We start from the raw sequence: 21,349 nt of genomic DNA on the forward strand, positions 1-21,349 counted from the left end.
ACAAGCGGTGGTGTTGGACTCAATGCTAATTTGTTGGTTTTACAATTTTGACCTTACTCTTGTATCCAAAATTACCAGTGCTGTTGTGAAGCCTTTCTTGTCCCCATGGGCTTTGACTGAAAAAAATTGCTTCTACCGTCACTGCTGCAATTTGCCAAATAACAGCTTTTACCTGTTTTCTTGATGGATGAAAAGACTGATGCAATTTCTCTACACAATTTGCACACCGACCATCTATTCTTTTCCAGATTTTGGGGATATTATCATCATGGACAGTGATAATAGTGCTTTTCTTCCGTTTTCCTTTGTTGCTCTACTGCTGTTTCTTGCAATTTAGTTGGCTCAGCTCCTTGCTTTCTATTTTCTAAATTTAAACTGTTTCTTGCTTGCTCTCTGCGTAAAATTTACATTGTGCTGCTGCATTTTTCTGTGCTTTTTTTTATGAGGTTTATTTTGTTGATTGAACGTTATTTCTCTCCTCTCTCTGAAAGTTAAATTGGATCTTCTCCATTTTCATCTTCTTCATTTGAATAGTTGAATTTTTTGCTCAGTAAGTATCTTAACTATCCTTTTCTACTGCAAGGAATGAGGCAAAAAAAAAAAGAAGGATGCCATGTGGAAACAAGGAGCAACAAGGAAAAAATGGATCTTCAGCATCTTCATCAAAACATGTAATTTTTTTGCTAAGTAAGTATTTTTCCCTTTTTTTTTGGTGAAATTTATCTTCATCTTCAATTTTTTGCTTTGTAAGTATTGATACTTATTTTTACTGCAAGAAATTAGACAAAAAAAAAAACAAAGAAAGCCGCATGGAAAGAAGCAGACAAGGGAAAAACTGGATCTTCGGCATCTTTATTAGAACAAATGATATTTTAACTCGGTAAGTATTTTAACTTTTTTTTGTGAAATTAAAAAAAAATCAGATGTTCTAAGCAAAAAAATCCAATCTCTTAAAATTTTTGAGCTTTTCGTTTATTTTTATGTGTATTGTTCCTTTTTCCTCTTGTTTAGATCCCATCAGAGAGATTAAGAAAGCAAATAAGGATGGATTTTGATATGGAGGCCTGTGTTGACAAGATCAAGCAGGAATATCCATTTATTTTTATGTATATTTGTTAGTGTTTTTTTTTTCTTTTATCGGATCATATCAGAGAGATTAAGAAAGCAGAAAAGGATGTGTTTGGATATGGAGGTTGTGTCATTCATCTACCCACAAGATTCAAATGAGACTTCATTTTCTCATTCACCAATGCCCTTACCTCTCGTACCTCCCTCTCAAACTCTCTTTTTAACATGTCTCTATAGCCACAGAAGGAAGAAGTCCATTGATCTGACATCGAGGTACCCTAACATGCTCAATTGTTAATCTCACATTTTATTTTATTTTTACCTATTTCGTATCTCATCATTTTTTCAATTGTTTTATGGTTTTTTTATTTAGGTTGGAGAAATCATCAAAAGGTAAGCTTTTTGGCCACAATTTCTTATTTTCTTGCTTTATGTTTTACCTTTTCCCCCCCTAATTTCTTCACTTAAAGCCTCTTAGATCATTATTGGGTTTCTGCACTATTCTAATGATAGAATGAAGTTTGAAAGGCATTTCGACATTTAAAACAGTGGTATTTTTTCAGCCACTTAGATCATTATTGAGTTTTTGCACTATTCTAATCATAGAATGAAGTTTGAAAGCCATTTCTACATTTAAAACAGTAGCATTTTTTCAGCCAAAAATAACAAAAGATGCAGATATTTAACTGCTGACCTCATGTTTTCTTAACAAAAGACAAGAATTGGTGGCTTCATGTTATCTTAGTGTTTCTGTCGCATTTTTAGAAAAGTTTCTTTTTTTTTAATGATTCTACTATATCTGCTAGCTTGGTTAGGGATGATGTGTAATTATCATATCAGATTGTTTGGAAAGTTTGTTATGTTGTTATAGGGAGTACAAAGACTTTACAAAAATACTAATTTATTCTTTATAATTTTCCCCTTCTGATTTCTTGTGTATTAGTGAAAATCTTATGTGATTCTATGTGTCCTTTCATGGGGTGCATTGCGTTGTTGTCCGCTTGCTTAGGGCGGTTCAAAATTTTTTCATGTGTTCACCTATGGTGCAACAAAAGTAACTTTAAAAGTTTCTAAGTTTTAACTGTTTGCTATTTTAAGTTTTAGGTTTTTTGTTATTGACAGGTGCCGAACCTGTGCAATAATAATAAATAAATCCTAACTACCACCTGAAACAGTCAGTAATCAATTCGAGTACTGGAGCAGGGACTCTAGGTGTGCAATGGGTTACTTGATTCACCCTGTTCCCGAAGAGTTTGCTTAATCCGATATACCTGAATTAATTATTTAACTGAATTCCCTAACTAGTAGACAGTGGTAAGCAGGGTCGTCTCCTCAGGGACTGGAGAGATATTTGTTCCTTTTCAAATCGAGAATAATGGGGGGAGTTTTGGTATCAAAAGCCAACTGAACAAATTAAATGCAGAAAATAATTCACTAAAAGAAATAACTAAGAGAAACTCTAGCCAAGGGTACACTTCAGAAATGGTTCATGCACTGATCATCGATGCAAAAATAATTCCAACCTTTACTAATAGATTGGTTCTAGTTGTCTCGCACGCGCTAAACAACCAACCTTTCCTTAATTTATCGATAGCTAAGGTACGACCGTTAGCTATTTCTCTAACCCAAAAACAACCCTAGGTACGACCGTAGGATTCAATTTCTAGATTGCATTAGTAATTAGAAAGGCCCAATCCTGACTAACAAACACGCTACGAGGGTTCATTCAAGCCAGATCAAATATTCCCCTGACACAAATCCAATTGTGCCAGTTGCTACTGGAATAGAAATAACGAACAATTACGGATTCAATTACCCCTATATAGCAAAATAGCCTATATAAACAATTAATTATTGCGCACTAATCAATCATACATAAGGCTATAACACTTAGAAACAAGAAATATATAAATATTAATAAATGGAGGAAATAGTTAAAATAAATTCGATCTCACAGTAATTTCTGAACCAAATCGTCAGTTGTCCCCTTGACTAGAATTGGGGGAATTAGCCCTCCATTAATGAAGAGCAAGCGGCGCGTGGATGATTGGAGAAAGTTGCCAGATCGGATCTTTTGTTGCTTTTTCCTAGGGTGGCCTACGCGGTCATGCGATATTCACCTTTTTCTCCTGCCTTTCTCTTTCACCAGGCGTACCAGAGGGAATGCTTTTTATTGGCCTTGTTTTCAATCAATCTGCTTAGGCTAGAAAGGGCAAGGATGCAAGTCAACAATTGCGGCTGCCTTGCTTTCTTCCTTTTGTGTTTTGTGTTAGGCAAGCATACGAGAAAACAATTTCAATTCCTTGATTTGTTGGTCAAAGATAGTTAAAAGCAAACATCCAAAGTTGGTTGCTCACAAGTCAACAATAATGGCTTCTGTCCTCTCTTCTCTCTCAAGCTGCGGCGCACAGTGCCCTCACAAAAACAAAAACTAAAAAACTCCCTTTTTCCTTCGCCGCGCGAGAGATAAAATACCATCCCCAAAATTGCAGCCCGACTCCCTAGAAATATATTAAAATAAAATCTATTACAATTGGGTAAAATCTTCTCAAACGGGCCCCACGTCCAATGACTCTTCTAAAAGTTGGATTTAAGCACTTTTCAGCAACCATTCCTGCAATTAGCACCAAAACAAAATATCAGTAGAATCCACCCAAATAGTGAAAATATTTAATCAATTAGTTGTGCAATAATGCCCAAAATACCCACTAAAATGCACCCTATCAATCTCCCCCACACCTGAACTATGCTTGCCCTCAAGCATAATTAACTCAGAAGTACAATCAAGATGCTAAGCAAATCACAGCAGTTCATACCAAAAGCGGCATCCCCAAATTCCCCAATAACCTTATCGAAATCAAAATATACCAAATTAGCAATGCTCACAGTTCAAAGTGCACTCATTCACTCCAAAGTGTATATGAAATGTATATAAGATGGCTCTCAAATCAACACAATAGAATGACACTACCATAAGCTTGCTCATATATCATATCTCCACCACTTACTCACGAATTTAAATGCAGCAATCAAGGAACTTGCAAGGTTGTAATGGGGTTAGGGTGAGAAGGTAGGATTAAAAGGAGTCAAAATGGTGCAAAAGTGTAAAGAAAGTGCCCAGAAATTCATTACATAGATTTTTTTGCACATTTGAAATTTAAAGGCATCTCAACCACCACACAAGTGAATCTTTTCATTCATCGACTTCCCCTCTCTTTTTATTTTTTCCTTTTTTTTTTTTTTTTTTTTTTTTTACGAGAGCTCCGAACCAGCACCATGATTTACTTGCTGGTTTCCTGCACTCTTTCTTCTTTTCACATCCCTTTTTTTTCTGTTTTCTTTTTCTTTTTCTTTTTTTTTCATAAATGGGTGTAATGCCTCCCGAATAATACACCAAAATTCTATATAACGAAATCAGAGCACTTCTTCACACGAGGTTCAAATAGGAAGTCTAAAAAGAGGTTTTTCGACTAAAAACTAGGGTCTCAAGCGAAGAATACGATGTAAAGCTCAACTTGGCTCCCTAATGGTAAATAATCCAAGGGTTGGTTTTAAGAAAGTCCAAAAATGGCTCATTCCTAGGTGCCGTATCATTTCAATGCATTAAATTCATTTAAATGTGATCTTGACATGCATAACCGAGCAAGTTCTAGAATGACAAACCATGTGCACTAAGCACTCAAAAATCGAAAAATTAGGCTCAAAAATCGCACGAGTGGATCAAATTTATGTCAAGTTCAGCATATTCATCACTTAATTCAGTATCACGGAAAATAGAACACCCCATGGCATGAACTTACTATGTACGCTCATATCCCAATTTGCATTCATCATCGTTTACAGAAAGGAACTACTAAGGCAAGGAAGAACTTAATCAAACAACTAAAAACACACCCAAAGCATAGTTAACCCTCCCCCACACCTAAACCTTACATTGCCCTCAATGTAAGCAAAGTAAGACCAAATCAGAGGTATTGGGGCAGCGACACTTCCCTTAAAACGGAGGAGGGCAGGCATGAATCATGGCTGCTGAGGAAAAGGCGGGCGGAAGCCCACGTGATGGAGATACTGCGCTATATTCTGGGCCATCCCGCCCATTTGACGCTCCATCCGATCCATATGAGTGTCCATGTGCTGCATCTGGAACCGGAGGGCCGCTAGCTGGCTTTCGACGGAGGAAGATGGCGGAGGTGCCGAAGAGGATGGTCCGGGGGCATTCGTGGACGGACCACCAGTCTCCGTCGCAGTGGATTTGGAAGCTTTGCGCTTCGGCGGAACGGAGATTGGCCCCGGGGGGGCAAACTGGAAAGCATCATTAACCTGTCTCACAAGACCCATTTTCTCCAAACAAACCAAATCAAGGGGCTCCATAATACAAGCACGATGCAAGTTATGATTATTTAAGTCCAAAACCCCAAGATTGACAGCCAACTGAGTGATAAATGAGCCTAAGATTAATGGTTTATTTTTCTTACTTAGCACAGTTCGTAGGTGGAGGGCAAACCAGCTACCCAAATTGACCCTAGTCTTAGTTACCATGCACCAAACGAAAAAGAACTCGGGTTTAGTCAGAGTACCCGAGCTATCCTTCCTACCTGAGAAACTATAGGCCATGAATCTATGTAAATAGCGGTAGGCGGCGCTCTTAAGATAAGAAGCCTTAGACTGACTGGGGTCATAGCATTGCTGGTCAACTGACAAACCACTCCAATAATCGAGGTAATGAGAGAAAAATGGCTCTATATATTCGCACGCACTGTGCATATACTCCTCACTCTGGGAGTAAGGAATATCAATAAACCCAAGAGCCAAATTAAACTCAGTGATAGATTGGTTGAACTCTCTACCCATTAATCGAAACCTCACTACCCCAGGAGTGGTAACGGAGAATTCATCAGGGATATTAAATTCGAAGGTAGCATAGAATTCCCACGTGAGTTCAGTAAAAGCAGATTGATTTATAGAAGCATAGCGGGCCCAACCTACATTAGTCAAGTGCTGTGTGACCTCATCCCTCAGGTTGAGCAAATCAAGTGTAGGGCCATGGATGTATTTACAAGGAATTATCTTCCTTGTACAAGTCGAGGCATACCGCTCCTTGTCGGCAGCCCGGGTAAAGGTCAAATGACCGCCAAAATGGGCCGGAGAGGAGATATGAACCTCCCTAGTCCGTCCACGGCGGGTACGGGGCCCTCCAGGCCCAGTCGATGGGGCAGGTCCCTCTAAGGGGATCGTAGGCTGAGGAGATGAAGTGGAAGGTTTGTTCTTGCCTTTGGTTTTCGGTTTAGTCATTGGGGATTGGAAAAGAGGGCAAAGTCAAGGTGAAGTTGGGTAAAATGGAGCGGTGTTTAATCAACAAAGCTAAGGGTCCCCAAACACAGCTCCCAACACCAACAATTGAACAAATAGCAACCAAACAGCCCAAGAATCAATTAAGTAGATAAACAATAAAAATTGCACCCAAAAACTAATTAAAGAAACAACCAGAGTGAAAACTTTCCCCCAATATCTCTGATTGAGCACCAACTTTCACAAATAGACCACAATCAACCACAGATATATCGCAGCACCCCAAATAACACACAATTTCTGTCCTCAGCTAGCAAATCAAAAATCTGGCCTCAGCTAAGAAATTAAAATCTGGCATCAGCTAAGAAAAGCTAGTAATCTGGCCTTAACTACTTAGTGACAGAAAATTAAAGAAAGAAATCACCGGAGGTTTTTCGACTGTCAGTCAGAGTGGTGGAGAAGAGCAACGCGCGTGGCCTTGGCTGGTTCTGGAAGTCGCGCGCCTGGCAGCTGGAGTCGCGCGTGGGCTGCTGCTGGGTGGATCTGGACCAGCGCAGGAGCGGAAGGCAACGGCGGACTGGGTTTGGCTGCGCGAGCTGATGGCGGCGCACGGACTGCGCTGGAGTGATTCTGGCTGTGCGTTGGCGCGCGGCATGCGAGGCTGGGCGAGGCAGGCGGCAGGCGCGATGGGCTGAGCTGCGGATCGTGCAGCGCTATGCGTGCTGTGCGCCTGGTTGCTGGGAGCGCAGGAGGGGGAGGACGCGCTAGGAGGCGGCGAGCAGAGGGGTCGCGCGCCTGGGCTGGAGGTCGCTCGCGCCTGGCAGCGTGCGGCGTAGGCGGCGTGCGGCGTGGAGCGCGGATGCTGCGTGGATGACTGCTTGGTGCGCAGGTGGCGGCGCGCAGGGTTGCGTCGCGCGGATGGCAGCGCGGCTGGGCGGCAGGCGGTGTGCGAAGTGGCGGCGGCGGACAAGGAAAAAAGAAGGAAGAAGAAGAAGAAGAAAAAGAAAGGAAAGGAAGAAGAAAGAAGAAGAAAGAAAAAGGAAGAAAAGAAGAAGTAGGGCTACGGAAGTTTTTTTTTTTTTTTTTTTTAACGCGACCACCTAGCGTGGGCACGTTTAACTGCCCTAGAGTCCGCAGAACCTGATCGAAAATTTCCTCCGTCAGGCGTGACCACCTGGCGTGGGCACGTCTAACTGCTATGTAGTCCGCAGAACCTGATCGAAAATTTCCTCCGTCAGGCGTGACCATCTGGCGTGGACACGCCTAACTGCTATGGAGTTTGCAGAACCTGATCGAAAATTTCCTTCGTCAGGCGTGACCACCTGGCGTGGGCACGTCTAACTGCTAGGTAGTCCGCAGAACCTGATCGAAAATTTCCTCCGTCAGGCGTGACCATCTGGCGTGGGCACGCCTAAACGCTAATTCCCTGCCACCAAACATCAAACCATTAATTGACACTAATACTTAACTAAAACTTCAAAAATGCATGAAAACTAAAACAAATAGTCTTGGGTTGCCTCCCAAGTAGCGCCTTTCTTTAATGTCTTTGGCTAGACATGGCCAAAACCCTCAAGCATGATAAAGTGGATCTTGGAGGTGTTCAACTTCTACTTCTTCAACATAGAAACCCTCATAATAAGGTTTGAGACGATGACCATTCATCACGAACTTTTTCTCCGTTTTTAAACTCTGGATTTCCACTGCACCATAATGGAACACATTAGAAACGACAAATGGACCAATCCAACGAGAACGCAACTTACCGGGAAAAAGTTTAAGCCTTGAGTGGTATAAGAGGACTTTTTGCCCCACTACAAAAGTTTTCCTAGAGACCTGCTGATCATGAAAGATTTTACTCTTCTCCTTATAGATCGTGGCATTTTCATACGCCTCATTTCTTATTTCCTCTAACTCTTGTAGCTGCAATTTCCTTTTGACCCCTACTTCATCTAATTCCATGTTACACTGCTTCACTGCCCAAAACGCCTTGTGTTCGAACTCCACGGGGAGATGGCAAGCCTTACCGAAAACAAGTCTATAAGGAGACATCCCAATTGGCGTCTTATACGCGGTTCTATACGCCCATAGTACGTCTTCTAGCTTTAAACTCCAATCCTTCCTATCCGGACGCACCATCTTCTCCAAGATCGACTTGACTTCCTTGTTCGACACTTCGGCCTGACCGTTTGCCTGTGGGTGATACGGTGTAGATACTTTATGGAGTACACCGTATTTTCGAAACAAGGCCGTGATTGTCTTATTGCAGAAATGTGTCCCCCTATCACTAACCACAGCTCTTGGCATTCCAAAACGGACAAAGATATTAGATTTTAAGAACTCTGCAACCACTCTAGAATCATTAGTACGGGTGGCTTTAGCTTCCACCCATTTAGAGACATAATCTACAGCAAGTAAAATGTACAGGAAACCAAAAGATGAGGGAAAAGGACCCATAAAATCTATCCCCCAAACATCAAAAATTTCAACAAACAACATGGGGGTTTGAAGCATTTGGTCCCTACGAAAAATATTCCCCACCCTTTGACACCTATCACAGGATTTACAGAATAAATAAGCATCTTTGAACAGGGTAGGCCAGTAAAAGCCACTCTCCAACACCTTGCGAGCTGTTCGTTTGGACCCAAAATGCCCTCCACATGCAAATGAATGACAGAAATTTAAAATGGAGTGAAATTCACCTGCACTTACACACCTCCTGAGCACTTGATCCGAACATTGTCTCCAAAGGTATGGGTCGTCCCAAATGTAATATTTGGCATCACTCTTCAACTTGTCTCTCTTAGCTTTCGGCCACCCTGCGGGCAATTGATTAGTCACTAAGAAATTTACTAAATCGGCATACCAGGGTACAGACGCGTTCACAGCAAGTAGTTGTTCCTCTGGAAATGCCTCCCTCAATGGTGGCTCCTCCTTATGAGCGAGCAGGCGGCTCAAGTGATCAGCGACTAAGTTTTCTACCCCACTTTTATCTTTAATCTCCAAGTTAAACTCTTGAAGAAGCAGGATCCATCTGATGAGCCTTGGTTTAGCATCCTTCTTCGTCATCAAGTATCTCAAGGCTGCATGATCAGAGAAAACTGTTATTTTTGCACCTAACAAATAAGGTCTAAATTTTTCTAATGCAAAAACCACAGCTAGCAATTCTTTTTCTGTTGTAGAGTAGTTGAGGTGAGCTCCATTTAACGCCTTCGATGCATAGTAGATTGCATGTGCAGCTCTACCAATCCGTTGCCCCAGCACCGCTCCCACCGCATAGTCACTCGCGTCACACATTATCTCAAATGGGAGGCTCCAGTCTGGAGGTTGGATAACAGGCGGTGATGTCAATGACTCCCGCAGCCTGTCAAATGCCACCTTGCACTCTTTGGTGAAGTCAAATGCCACATCTTTTTGCAACAGTTTAAACAGGGGCGCTCCAATTTTGGAGAAATCTTTGATGAATCTCCTGTAGAACCCTGCATGACCTAAAAAGGAGCGCACGTCCCGCACACTTGCGGGGTACGGTAAAGCAGAAATGATATCGACTTTTGCCTTGTCTACCTCTATACCCCTGGCCGACACTACATGCCCTAAAACAATGCCCTGATCCACCATGAAATGACACTTTTCCCAATTTAAAACTAAATTCGCCTCAATGCACCTCTTCAAAATTAAAGCTAGATTATCCAGGCATTCATCAAAACTATCTCCATACACACTAAAATCATCCATAAACACCTCAATAATCTTTTCTACATATTCAGAGAATATACTTACCATACACCTCTGAAAAGTCGCTGGGGCGTTGCAGAGGCCGAAAGGCATCCTCCGGTAGGCAAATGTACCAAAGGGGCAGGTGAAGGTAGTTTTCTCCTGATCCTCTGGTGCTATTGCGATCTGAAAATAACCAGAGAAACCATCAAGAAAACAATAATAGACACGGCCAGCTAACCTTTCTATCATCTGATCAATAAAAGGCAGAGGGAAGTGGTCCTTCTTTGTCACAGCATTCAGACGCCGATAGTCAATGCACTGGCGCCATCCTGTGGGTTTCCTCACCGGGACCATCTCACCCTCTTGGTTCTCTTCAACTGTTACTCCCGCCTTTTTCGGGACTACTTGCACTGGGCTCACCCAGGGGCTATCTGAGATGGCGAAGATGATCCCCACTTCTAGGAGTTTAAGTATCTCCTTCTTGACCACTTCCATCATTAGTGGGTTCAATCTCCGTTGCCCTTGTCTAACTGGCTTTGCATCATCCTCAAGCCGGATTCGATGCATACATAAGGAGGGGTTAATTCCTTTGATATCTGCTACACTCCACCCAATCGCCTCCTTATGATCTCGAAGAAGACGAATTAGTCTATCTTCTTGCCCTGGTGACAGGTGTGCAGATATGATGACTGGCAGTGTCTCATTGTCCCCGAGAAAAGCATACTTCAAATGCTTTGGGAGAGGTTTGAGCTCCAACTCAGGCGCCTGCACAATAGAAGGCAACAATTTTGCCTGAGTTTCTGGTACAAAAACAGAAGTAAGCTCATACCTTGGAGAACTTGGTGGGAGCGAATGCAGTGCTCCAACAGCGTGGTATAGCTCATCACTTATTTCTACATCAAAAGTTGCTCCCAACTCAAGATGTTTGGCCAAAGCCACTGCTAGTGCATCAACCCCATCCAATTCAAATATTTCCTGTACAAGGGGCTCAACAACACTTAAAGCACAAACAGAGTTAGTTTCATCTGGGTATTTCATCGCTTCAAAAATATTAAAATTTACAATTTTCCCATCAAACTCCATTGACAAGGTACCCTTATTTACATCTATCTTTGTCCTAGCAGTGCTTAAAAATGGCCTACCTAACAATATAGGAGACGGATTTAGTGCCCTTTCATCCCCCATGTCTAGGACATAGAAATCTGTAGGAAAAACTAACTCATTGACCTGTACCAAAACATCTTCAACTAACCCTTCTGGGTAAGCATTGGTACGGTCTGCAAGTTGAATTATGATGCCTGTGCCTTTTAACGGGCCAAGATTTAGAGATGCGTAAATTGTCTTAGGCATAACATTAATTGACGCCCCCAAATCCAACATTGCTTTCCTAATGGGAGTACCTCCTATCTTGCAGGGAATGGTGAACATACCTGGGTCTCCACATTTTTGTGGGAGCTTTCTCTGGAGCATAGCTGACACGTTTTCTCCCACCGCCACTCGTTCATCTCCCCTTAGCTTCCTCTTGTGGGTGCACAAGTCCTTCAAAAATTTGGCATATTTTGGTATCTGCTTGATTGCATCCAGTAGGGGGATGTTAATCTCTACTTTCCTGAATACATCCAAAAGTTCCTTTTCCTTTTCTACTTTTCTTGTCCTCGCCAACCTGGAAGGGAAAGGAGGTAAGTTAGATGTAGTAGTAGGTGGAGAAGTGGATGTTACCTTAGGATCTTCTCGGATACGTCCTTCCCCTTCAATTTCCTTTTCTATCTCCTCCTCACTTTTGCTCTTTGAATTCTTCACTGTAGGCCCTTCCAGTTCCTTGCCACTCCTCAGCGTCATGGCACTTACATTCCTGGGATTTACCTCGGGTTGCGATGGCAGTTTCCCATAAATGTGAGACTCCAAGCGGTTGATTGCAGTTGCCAGTTGACTTATTCGGACATCTTGGTCCTTCTTGTCAGCTTTTGTGTCTTGCTGGAGCTGTGCGGTATTTGCGGCCAAGGATCTGAGCTCCTGTTGAAGCTGTGTAGTAGTCGTGGCCAGGTTGGTAGTAGTCGTGGCCAGGTTCTTGACTAGGTCCTCCAAGGAGCTTCCTGTATTGGAGGATGAGGGTTGAGATTTTTGTTGCCAAGGCTGGTGGAATCCTGGTGGACGATTCGGGAATGAACCTTGCTGCCTGTTCCTGTAACTGAGATTGGGGTGGTCTCTCCAACCGGGGTTGTATGTGTTGGAATACGGGTCATATTGCCTGCGGGGCGCGGGCACGCCTCCGGCCATATTTACCTGTTCCGTCCCGTCCTCTTGCAAAATGGGGCACGTATCCGTGCAGTGGTCCATGCTAGTACAGATTCCACACACCTTTGCTCGCGGTGTGTCTCTCATGGCCAATTGCCTGACTGCAGACGTCAACTCTGACAGTTGCTGCTGGATGGATGACGTCTCTGCCTCGTTCACTCTACGGGTAGGATTGTTCTCACGGAAACCGAACTGCTGAGAGTTTTCTGCCATGGCTTCAATAAGGTCCCACGCTTCCCTCGGTGTCTTGTTCGCCAGGGCTCCTCCACTCGCAGCGTCAATAATACTCCTGTCAGTTGACTGGAGTCCCTCATAGAAGTACTGGATCAATAGTTGTTCACTAATCTGATGCTGTGGGCATCTAGCGCACAACTTGTTGAACCTTTCCCAAAAATCGTACAATGACTCCCCGGAGTACTGCTTGATGCTGCAAATCTCCTTCCTCAAACTTGCAGCCCGGGATGCGGGGAAAATTTTCTCCAGGAATTTCTTTTTCAATTGTGCCCACGTGGTGATACTACCTGCAGGTAGGTAGTATAACCAATCCTTCGCTGCATCCTTGAGAGAGAAGGGGAAAGCTCTCAGTCTTATTTGCTCCTCAGTGACCCCAGGAGGTTTCATGCTAGAGCAAACTATTTCGAATTCCTTGACATGTTTGTGGGGTTCTTCACCAGAAAGACCATGGAACGAGGGCAGGAGCTGAATCAACCCCGATTTCAGCTCGAACGAGGTATTTTCAGCCAGAGTTGGGAACGTGATGCACAAGGGCTGATGAGTCAGGTCTGGGGTAGCCAGCTCCCTTAATGTCTGGGTGTTGGCCATGCTAAATTCGTTTTCTACTGACTCGGTTGCAGAAAATAAGTGCCCTTCTTTTCGTCTCTTGGTTTTCTTGCCTTCGCCTACGCGCTGCCTTCTCAATTTCAGGATCGTATACCAAGTCACCTGTGCGAGAAGAACGGGGCATAAACTAGCAAAAATACCAAGAAAAAGAAAAATAAAATAAAACAAAATAAAAACTGAATTCAAAAAGAAACAAATAATTCAAACGCCAAGTCCCCGGCAACGGCGCCAAAAATTGACAGGTGCCGAACCTGTGCAATAATAATAAATAAATCCTAACTACCACCTGAAACAGTCAGTAATCAATTCGAGTACTGGAGCAGGGACTCTAGGTGTGCAATAGGTTACTTGATTCACCCTGTTCCCGAAGAGTTTGCTTAATCCGATATACCTGAATTAATTATTTAACTGAATTCCCTAACTAGTAGACAGTGGTAAGCAGGGTCGTCTCGTCAGGGACTGGAGAGATATTTGTTCCTTTTCAAATCGAGAATAATGGGGGGGGTTTTGGTATCAAAAGTCAACTGAACAAATTAAATGCAGAAAATAATTCACTGAAAGAAATAACTAAGAGAAACTCTAGCCAAGGGTACACTTCAGAAATGGTTCATGCACTGATCATCGATGCAAAAATAATTCCAACCTTTACTAATAGATTGGTTCTAGTTGTCTCGCACGCGCTAAACAACCAACCCTTCCTTAATTTATCGATAGCTAAGGTACGACCGTTAGCTATTTCTCTAACCCAAAAACAACCCTAGGTACGACCGTAGGATTCAATTTCTAGATTGCATTAGTAATTAGAAAGGCCCAATCCTGACTAACAAACACGCTACGAGGGTTCATTCAAGCCAGATCAAATATTCCCCTGACACAAATCCAATTGTGCCAGTTGCTACTGGAATAGAAATAACGAACAATTACGGATTCAATTACCCCTATATAGCAAAATAGCCTATATAAACAATTAATTATTGCGCACTAATCAATCATACATAAGGCTATAACACTTAGAAACAAGAAATATATAAATATTAATAAATGGAGGAAATAGTTAAAATAAATTCGATCTCACAGTAATTTCTGAACCAAATCGTCAGTTGTCCCCTTGACTAGAATTGGGGGAATTAGCCCTCCATTAATGAAGAGCAAGCGGCGCGTGGATGATTGGAGAAAGTTGCCAGATCGGATCTTTTGTTGCTTTTTCCTAGGGTGGCCTACGCGGTCATGCGATATTCACCTTTTTCTCCTGCCTTTCTCTTTCACCAGGCGTACCAGAGGGAATGCTTTTTATTGGCCTTGTTTTCAATCAATCTGCTTAGGCTAGAAAGGGCAAGGATGCAAGTCAACAATTGCGACTGCCTTGCTTTCTTCCTTTTGTGTTTTGTGTTAGGCAAGCATACGAGAAAACAATTTCAATTCCTTGATTTGTTGGTCAAAGATAGTTAAAAGCAAACATCCAAAGTTGGTTGCTCACAAGTCAACAATAATGGCTTCTGTCCTCTCTTCTCTCTCAAGCTGCGGCGCACAGTGCCCTCACAAAAACAAAAACTAAAAAACTCCCTTTTTCCTTCGCCGCGCGAGAGATAAAATACCATCCCCAAAATTGCAGCCCGACTCCCTAGAAATATATTAAAATAAAATCTATTACAATTGGGTAAAATCTTCTCAAACGGGCCCCACGTCCAATGACTCTTCTAAAAGTTGGATTTAAGCACTTTTCAGCAACCATTCCTGCAATTAGCACCAAAACAAAATATCAGTAGAATCCACCCAAATAGTGAAAATATTTAATCAATTAGTTGTGCAATAATGCCCAAAATACCCACTAAAATGCACCCTATCAGTTATCTATTTAAATTACAAACTATTTGTTTTCTTCTTTTTGTTATAGGTGTCTTTATTTTATACTAAATTTTAAATGTTTGTTATAGGTTGAGCTATTAAAATTTGCAGTATGGTACAAAAGGATTGGGGAAATTGTTTTCTCAAGGTGAGTTTATTTGGGTGTTTTTCCTGAACCAAAAAAAAAGGGAAATGGTTTGTTTAGTGCAGATCTAAGGTTTTGTCTTCCTTTTGTTTTCCCTTGTGTTAACGGATTTTTTCGCCTGCACATTACTATAAGTTTTTGAGGTCTTTAGAAAGGTGCAGGATGAAGATTAATAATAATGAACTATTTAGTCACTTTGTATGCTGTCGAAAGAGGCAACCAAAATTTTAATGATGTTTGCTTGCTGTTAGAATATAACATCAGTGTATTGTTTTGTCATATTGTATGCTGCCACAACATAGAATAGGGAAATGATAGCAGTAAGTTCAGGCTTTGGTAATAAGCCTGACATAGAAACAACATTTTTAAAGTGTGATCACTTGCCATTCTATTTATTAATTTCTAATATTTTGTGAAGATTGACAACAACCAACTGTAACCATCTACACTTTTTTTTTCCCTGCATACTTTAACATTTTAAATTGAACATGTTAATAGTATCAAACATAATTTTTCCCTCATTCATTTTAGATCTCAGCCTCTCAACTCAGTCATTATTAGTGATTCTTATAATTCCATGTTTTTGAGAAGTTGTGAATCTATAAAATTGTTATAAATTTTTATATTGTCCTGTGCACTGATCTCATGATCATTATTTATTATTATTATTTTTTTACTTCAAATCAGGTTTCAAAAGAGTGAAAACCAATTATTGCAAATGGTTAATGAAAGCAGCTATGCTAATCGACAAGTAATCTTTCCACCGGTCAATAATAGCCAATTGTAAGGCTTTTCAATCCTTTCATCATTAAAGGTATGCATATTGTTAACACATAGCTACTGCATCACAGTTTGTAAGACTCATTAATCCTTTCATCATTAAAGTTACTCTCTCTTTGTATACTCTGAATATGTTTTCATTCTGCTTCTTTCTTTTTTCTGTTTAATGGAAAACTGGCACAGCATGGATCACAACTTGCGTTGGGATGAGTTTTAAGGATGACGAGATTTCTATTTGGCCTGTCCAAACTATGAACGCCCTAATAATTTTCAATACACATAGAAAGTTTTATGCAGATATTGTCACTCTATTGTTCACCTTTTACCTAGATACACATACAAATATTGACATTTCATCTATTTTCATAGACCTTTTCTTACCTTTTTTTTAATTATTGTATAAATTTTAAATCATGGTTCTTTACTGAATATTTTCAACAACTTGCAAATAATTGTCATTTGCTTGTGTTGCTCTGTTACTTGTATCCATGTTCAGTTACATTCAACTTAAAAAAGGAAGCAGACAGAACCACTTTATGCCTTATTTTTTGATCCATATTTAGTTCTCATAACCTCCTCTTCTTATTATTATTATTTTTGAACTCTTTGGCCAAAACAATTTCCTAATCATTGACCACCTGTGCCTTCCATGCCTGAGTAACTGCTTGCACTATTTGTATATGGTTGTTCAATCGCACATTTCCTACTAGAATATAGATGTTTGTTATCCAGAAAAGTAATGATGTTATTAAGAGTTTTTTTCTTTTTTTTATAATACTACATGTTATAATAATCTGCTTTGTAGTATGAAGGAATTATGTCATTGCATGTGTTAGAGTTTGCTAGGTTTTCACAAGCAGAAGAATCAAAATTTTACATAAATTTAATTGTAGTACTTGTTACTTATATAGAATGGTAATTTTTGCCATACTATAAAAAGTACTGTTCTAAGAGTGTGTGACCTTTCTAGAAAGTTGGAAGGAGAGAACTGCAATTGGAGTTTTGGTGTTTAAATTCAATTGAAATATGAATTGCAAACTATTCTCACTGCTAAAACTAACTTTGTCTGTGTGCAGCTTCTCTCTCTAGGACCGATAGTCCATCGTAGAAGAGTGAAAAGCTTTACCTTCTAGCTGTTGGTTGTTATTGAAGTGGTGAGTATTCAATGAGCCTGCAGCTTGTATAGACATGTTTGGAGGTTAGTTCTCTGTTCCCATGAATGAAATTGCTCATAGTTTAACATGCTTTACCAATATTACTTGTCAAAAGAAAGAAACTATAGAACATTTTGGTTGTATTCAAGAGTGGTGCTTTTATCCCATTGGTTTTGCCTTTGTTTGCTTGATTAGACCTAATTGGAGGCAGGCTTTGTACCTTGAGAAGACAATAAAAGAACAAATTACAAAAGGTGATAACCATATTGCTTTGAATCCTTGGGATTTTTTTGTTCCGGTATGGCAATGCATGAAATAAAAGTTTAACTTTATGGTGCAGATGACGTCATTGGAATTGGCATTTCAGTTACTACTGTGATACTTATAGCTGATGGAATTATAACTGCGTTAGCTAGAAGAAAATCATGATGACGGATTGTTATTTTAGGAGTAATTCCCCTGATTTGTGGTTTCCAATCTTGGAAAATAATGCATTTTAACCCTGTTAACTATGAACTGATGTCCTTTCTGTTACTTTTAGTTGAAGTCAAGACTTTGTAAATATATATTTCAATGGATTTCATATAATATCTCCGGAACAAAGCATATTATCTCAACTAAGATGTGTGGGCATTCTAGGCAAGCTCTATGCGCGGTGTTCACCTCCTAGTAGTTCTTATGCATCAAATTTCAGAGTTATGAACATCAGGTATAGTTTGTCATTTCCTTTATTTGTCATTTTTGTTAAATGTCAACCAATTGGCAAATATAAAATGTTGTTAAAGGCAATGATGGAGCTAGGATTTTTTTTCCCAGGGGGCCAAAATTTTTCGTAACAAAATTATCTTAATATGTTATGTTCAAGATAATTTTCATCTATTTAAATATATGACATCTAAAAACATCAAATGTTAAATCTAATTATAAAGGTATATGTATTTTATAAACATGTAGCATAGCCATAACAAAAATTAAGACAAGAAATAACATTTGATTAAATATTTTATAATATCACAAACAATCCAAGTTGCACATTATGAGAAGATGCTCCAATATGTCACCTATGCAATATATATATATATATATATATATATATATATATAACTATGTAATATAAATATAACTATTTTTAATTAAAAAAAGATAAAAGTTATGTTAACATACCTTGAAATTTTAACTTCTTTTCTTAAAAGTGAAATGAGATTTACGTTCTTTCATAGAACTAAATTCATCTATAATTTAATCAACGCTAAATTTTCTAACAACTTTCTTTTCTATATATACAGTTAGATGATCTAGTTTCGGACCTTTGTCTTAATTATCTTCATAATTGAAAGAGTGAGAACAAGTCTAATTATTTGGGCTAAGTTGTATATTTGTATATGGACCAATAAAGTAATTATTTTTATTTTAACCCATTGATAATTATGAATTGGGTGTTTTTTTAATTATAATATGTCAAATTGGGTCAATTTACTTTGGATAATCAAATTCTATGTTTAATTTTTTTAAAAGTTAAATAATTAGCACAATAAAAAATAAATAACTTTTTTGAAGAAAAAATTAATTCAAAAGTGGTTAATTCACATATATACATATATATATATATATATATATATATATATATATATATATATATATATATATATATATATAAACTCTCATAATACAAACTAAAATTGTAAAAAATTAAGGGGGTGAACTTTTTTTAACACACATATTTATGTATTATGAATTAAAATTTTCAAAACATGGCTCCCTCAACCCCCTTGGCTCCGTCATTGGTTAAAGGTGTTTATTTGTCTTAAAGTGTATACAAAAGCACGATGAATTTCTCCTAAACCAAAAATGGGCACTTTATTTGTGTAATGTTTTCAATAGGTGAGACTTTAAACCCCAAATTCTCATGAATGCATGTTGGATATTTTAAGCTACCCTTGCTTCTACAGTACCTTTTGGGTATTGTACCTTTATTTCATTATTCAATGTACGATATTTTATTACATTATTGACAGTTAGATTTGACAAAGTAGCACAATATAAAAATATAGACAGAAGCACATATCCCACCTTAATTATTGGAAAACGATTCCCGTCCAAGTTTCATTTTCTCAGGTTTTTTCTTCCTCGGAAATATCTAGGGCTAAAAACAAGTCTCAACGAGTCGGACAAAGGAATATTCAGGATTTGTTTTAAAAAAAATTAAAAGGACTGTTTCAATTTGACTTATGTTTGAAAATTTTTTGAAAGAAACTGATTGAGTTTGGCTTGAAATTTTAGACGTATGTTCAGGAAAAGTTTGGTTTTGGTCTGTCAAAACATCGAGTTTAAGCACATATAATGAAAGCTTTGTTTGGCTTGAAATTTCATGTTGTATTATATAGAGATTTTCATCCTAATTTGTTGCTTTTTCCCCCTTATTTTTTGGTTTCTGATATCCAAGAAATCCATTATGATAAATTGGGGATGTGATTAAAATCAATTATGTCTATTCAAGAGATAAGAGTATTACATGTTTGCTATTTTAGAAGATAAGCAATATACAAGAAGAAAATAAGTGGAGTTAAGGAAAGAAACTATATATATATATATGTGTGTGTGTGTGTGTGTGTGTGAAATTTACTTGCCTTATATATTCCTGAACATATCGAGCCGAACAACATAAAAATCCGTTAATTTCAAGGTTGAAATCATGTTCGAGTTTGGATTGATACCTAAACAAATAAACTTGAACGAACCTAGTTCGAATCGAGTTCAAGCTAAATACCAAGTTACTTAGCTCGATTTACAGACCCAGAAACATCCTGAACTTGGGCAAACTCTTCATACCACCACCTTCAATGATTATCTTTTATGCTCTTTCTGTTTAAGGTTGCAAACAAATCAACTCGAGTCGAACATTGAGCTTATTGAGTTAGGATTGACTACTGTGCAAGTGAGTTTGAGTTTGAACTCGATTCGACCAAGGAAGAGGCAAATTCGAGTTCGACTCGATTAGTCTCGATCTACGGAGCTCGACAAGAGCTCGAATTCAGCTTGAAAATTCCTACCACAGAACATAACCAGCTTTATTCAACCTGTTCCTAATCACTTTTAAAGCCATACAATGCCTTTCAAACTTGAATTTAACAATTTCGGAGACGAATTAAAAGTAACAATTAACAACTTCTTCATTGTCCAGTAATACGTGCACGAAGTCAGCAACAAATTTCCACAACTCCACATACATAATTGTTTAAGAATTCTTCAATTCAAATGTCAAACACCTCAAACAAACTCAAAGACAAGGAATAAATAGTTTGAAATCACTCTTGACTCTATCTCTAGAAACCAGCAACCTCTTGAATCTTGGATTTTCTACCCGTAGCCGTGCACTAAGTATCAAAAGAAACAAAAACAAGCTATTTGACTTCAAGCAAAATAGACTCACATAGCCAACTCAAGATAATCAATCCTAGTTTAAGAAAGATTAGTTCTATTCTAGATAACTCTACATTCCTTACACATTAGACATACTGGTTTATCTAAAAAACAACACTAAATTATCAATGCCCAGGACTTCATGATAATGTGTATGTAATTGGTTGTTAACTTTTTTTTTTAATTCTTGTTTTTCAATTGGTTGATGACTTGATAAAATTTTTTTAAAAAAATCATTGGGACTGTGTATAACATCCTGTTAAACCAGATTTTGCCTACGCAATATCTGATCTAGCATGACCAAAAGGGAGAATAAGAACAATTCATGATCAGGCCCTTTTAGATTGTCTTAATTCAATTAATCACTTAAGAAATGATTGATTATGGAAATGATGAATCTCAAGAAGGTAATGTGATATGGTATTGCATTTCTCTTATTAATATTAAAGACTAAGATGTAATTGTACCGATTTATTGGGGTAGGGGAAGGATGCACCATGATGATGGGATTGTGCAATTTAATATGATCAGAAGTCCTTCTCGAGAATGGTTTGTTTTGTGACTAGGACTGAAATTCTGAAATACACAATCAATGGTGCCATTGCATGAAAAAGCTATTGGATCAAGTGAACGTAGACATTAAATTTTCGTTGTTTTTTGATATTTTCTTTAGATTTTACCTATTCATAGGTCATTTATTTTCGTGTATTTTAATGTGTATTTTACTTATTTTTACATGTTAATGTAAAAAGAAAAAAAAAAAAAAGGAAGAGAAAATCAAGAAAGAAAATCACTCCAA

At 38.9% G+C, this 21,349-nt stretch overlaps 1 long non-coding RNA gene across 1 annotated transcript; it reads left to right on the forward strand.

Moving 5' to 3' along the window:
* The first annotated feature begins 931 nt into the window (after positions 1 to 931).
* On the forward strand, positions 932 to 17,190 carry LOC140005715 (uncharacterized). Its single transcript, XR_011813283.1, has 4 exons — positions 932 to 1,341; positions 1,442 to 1,461; positions 15,141 to 15,199; positions 17,053 to 17,190. It is a non-coding gene; the product is annotated as an uncharacterized lncRNA (long non-coding RNA).
* Positions 17,191 to 21,349: the final 4,159 nt, after the last annotated feature.

The sequence above is a fragment of the Coffea arabica genome, chromosome 4e (assembly GCF_036785885.1).
Source record: "Coffea arabica cultivar ET-39 chromosome 4e, Coffea Arabica ET-39 HiFi, whole genome shotgun sequence".
Classification (NCBI taxonomy): Eukaryota; Viridiplantae; Streptophyta; class Magnoliopsida; order Gentianales; family Rubiaceae; genus Coffea; species Coffea arabica.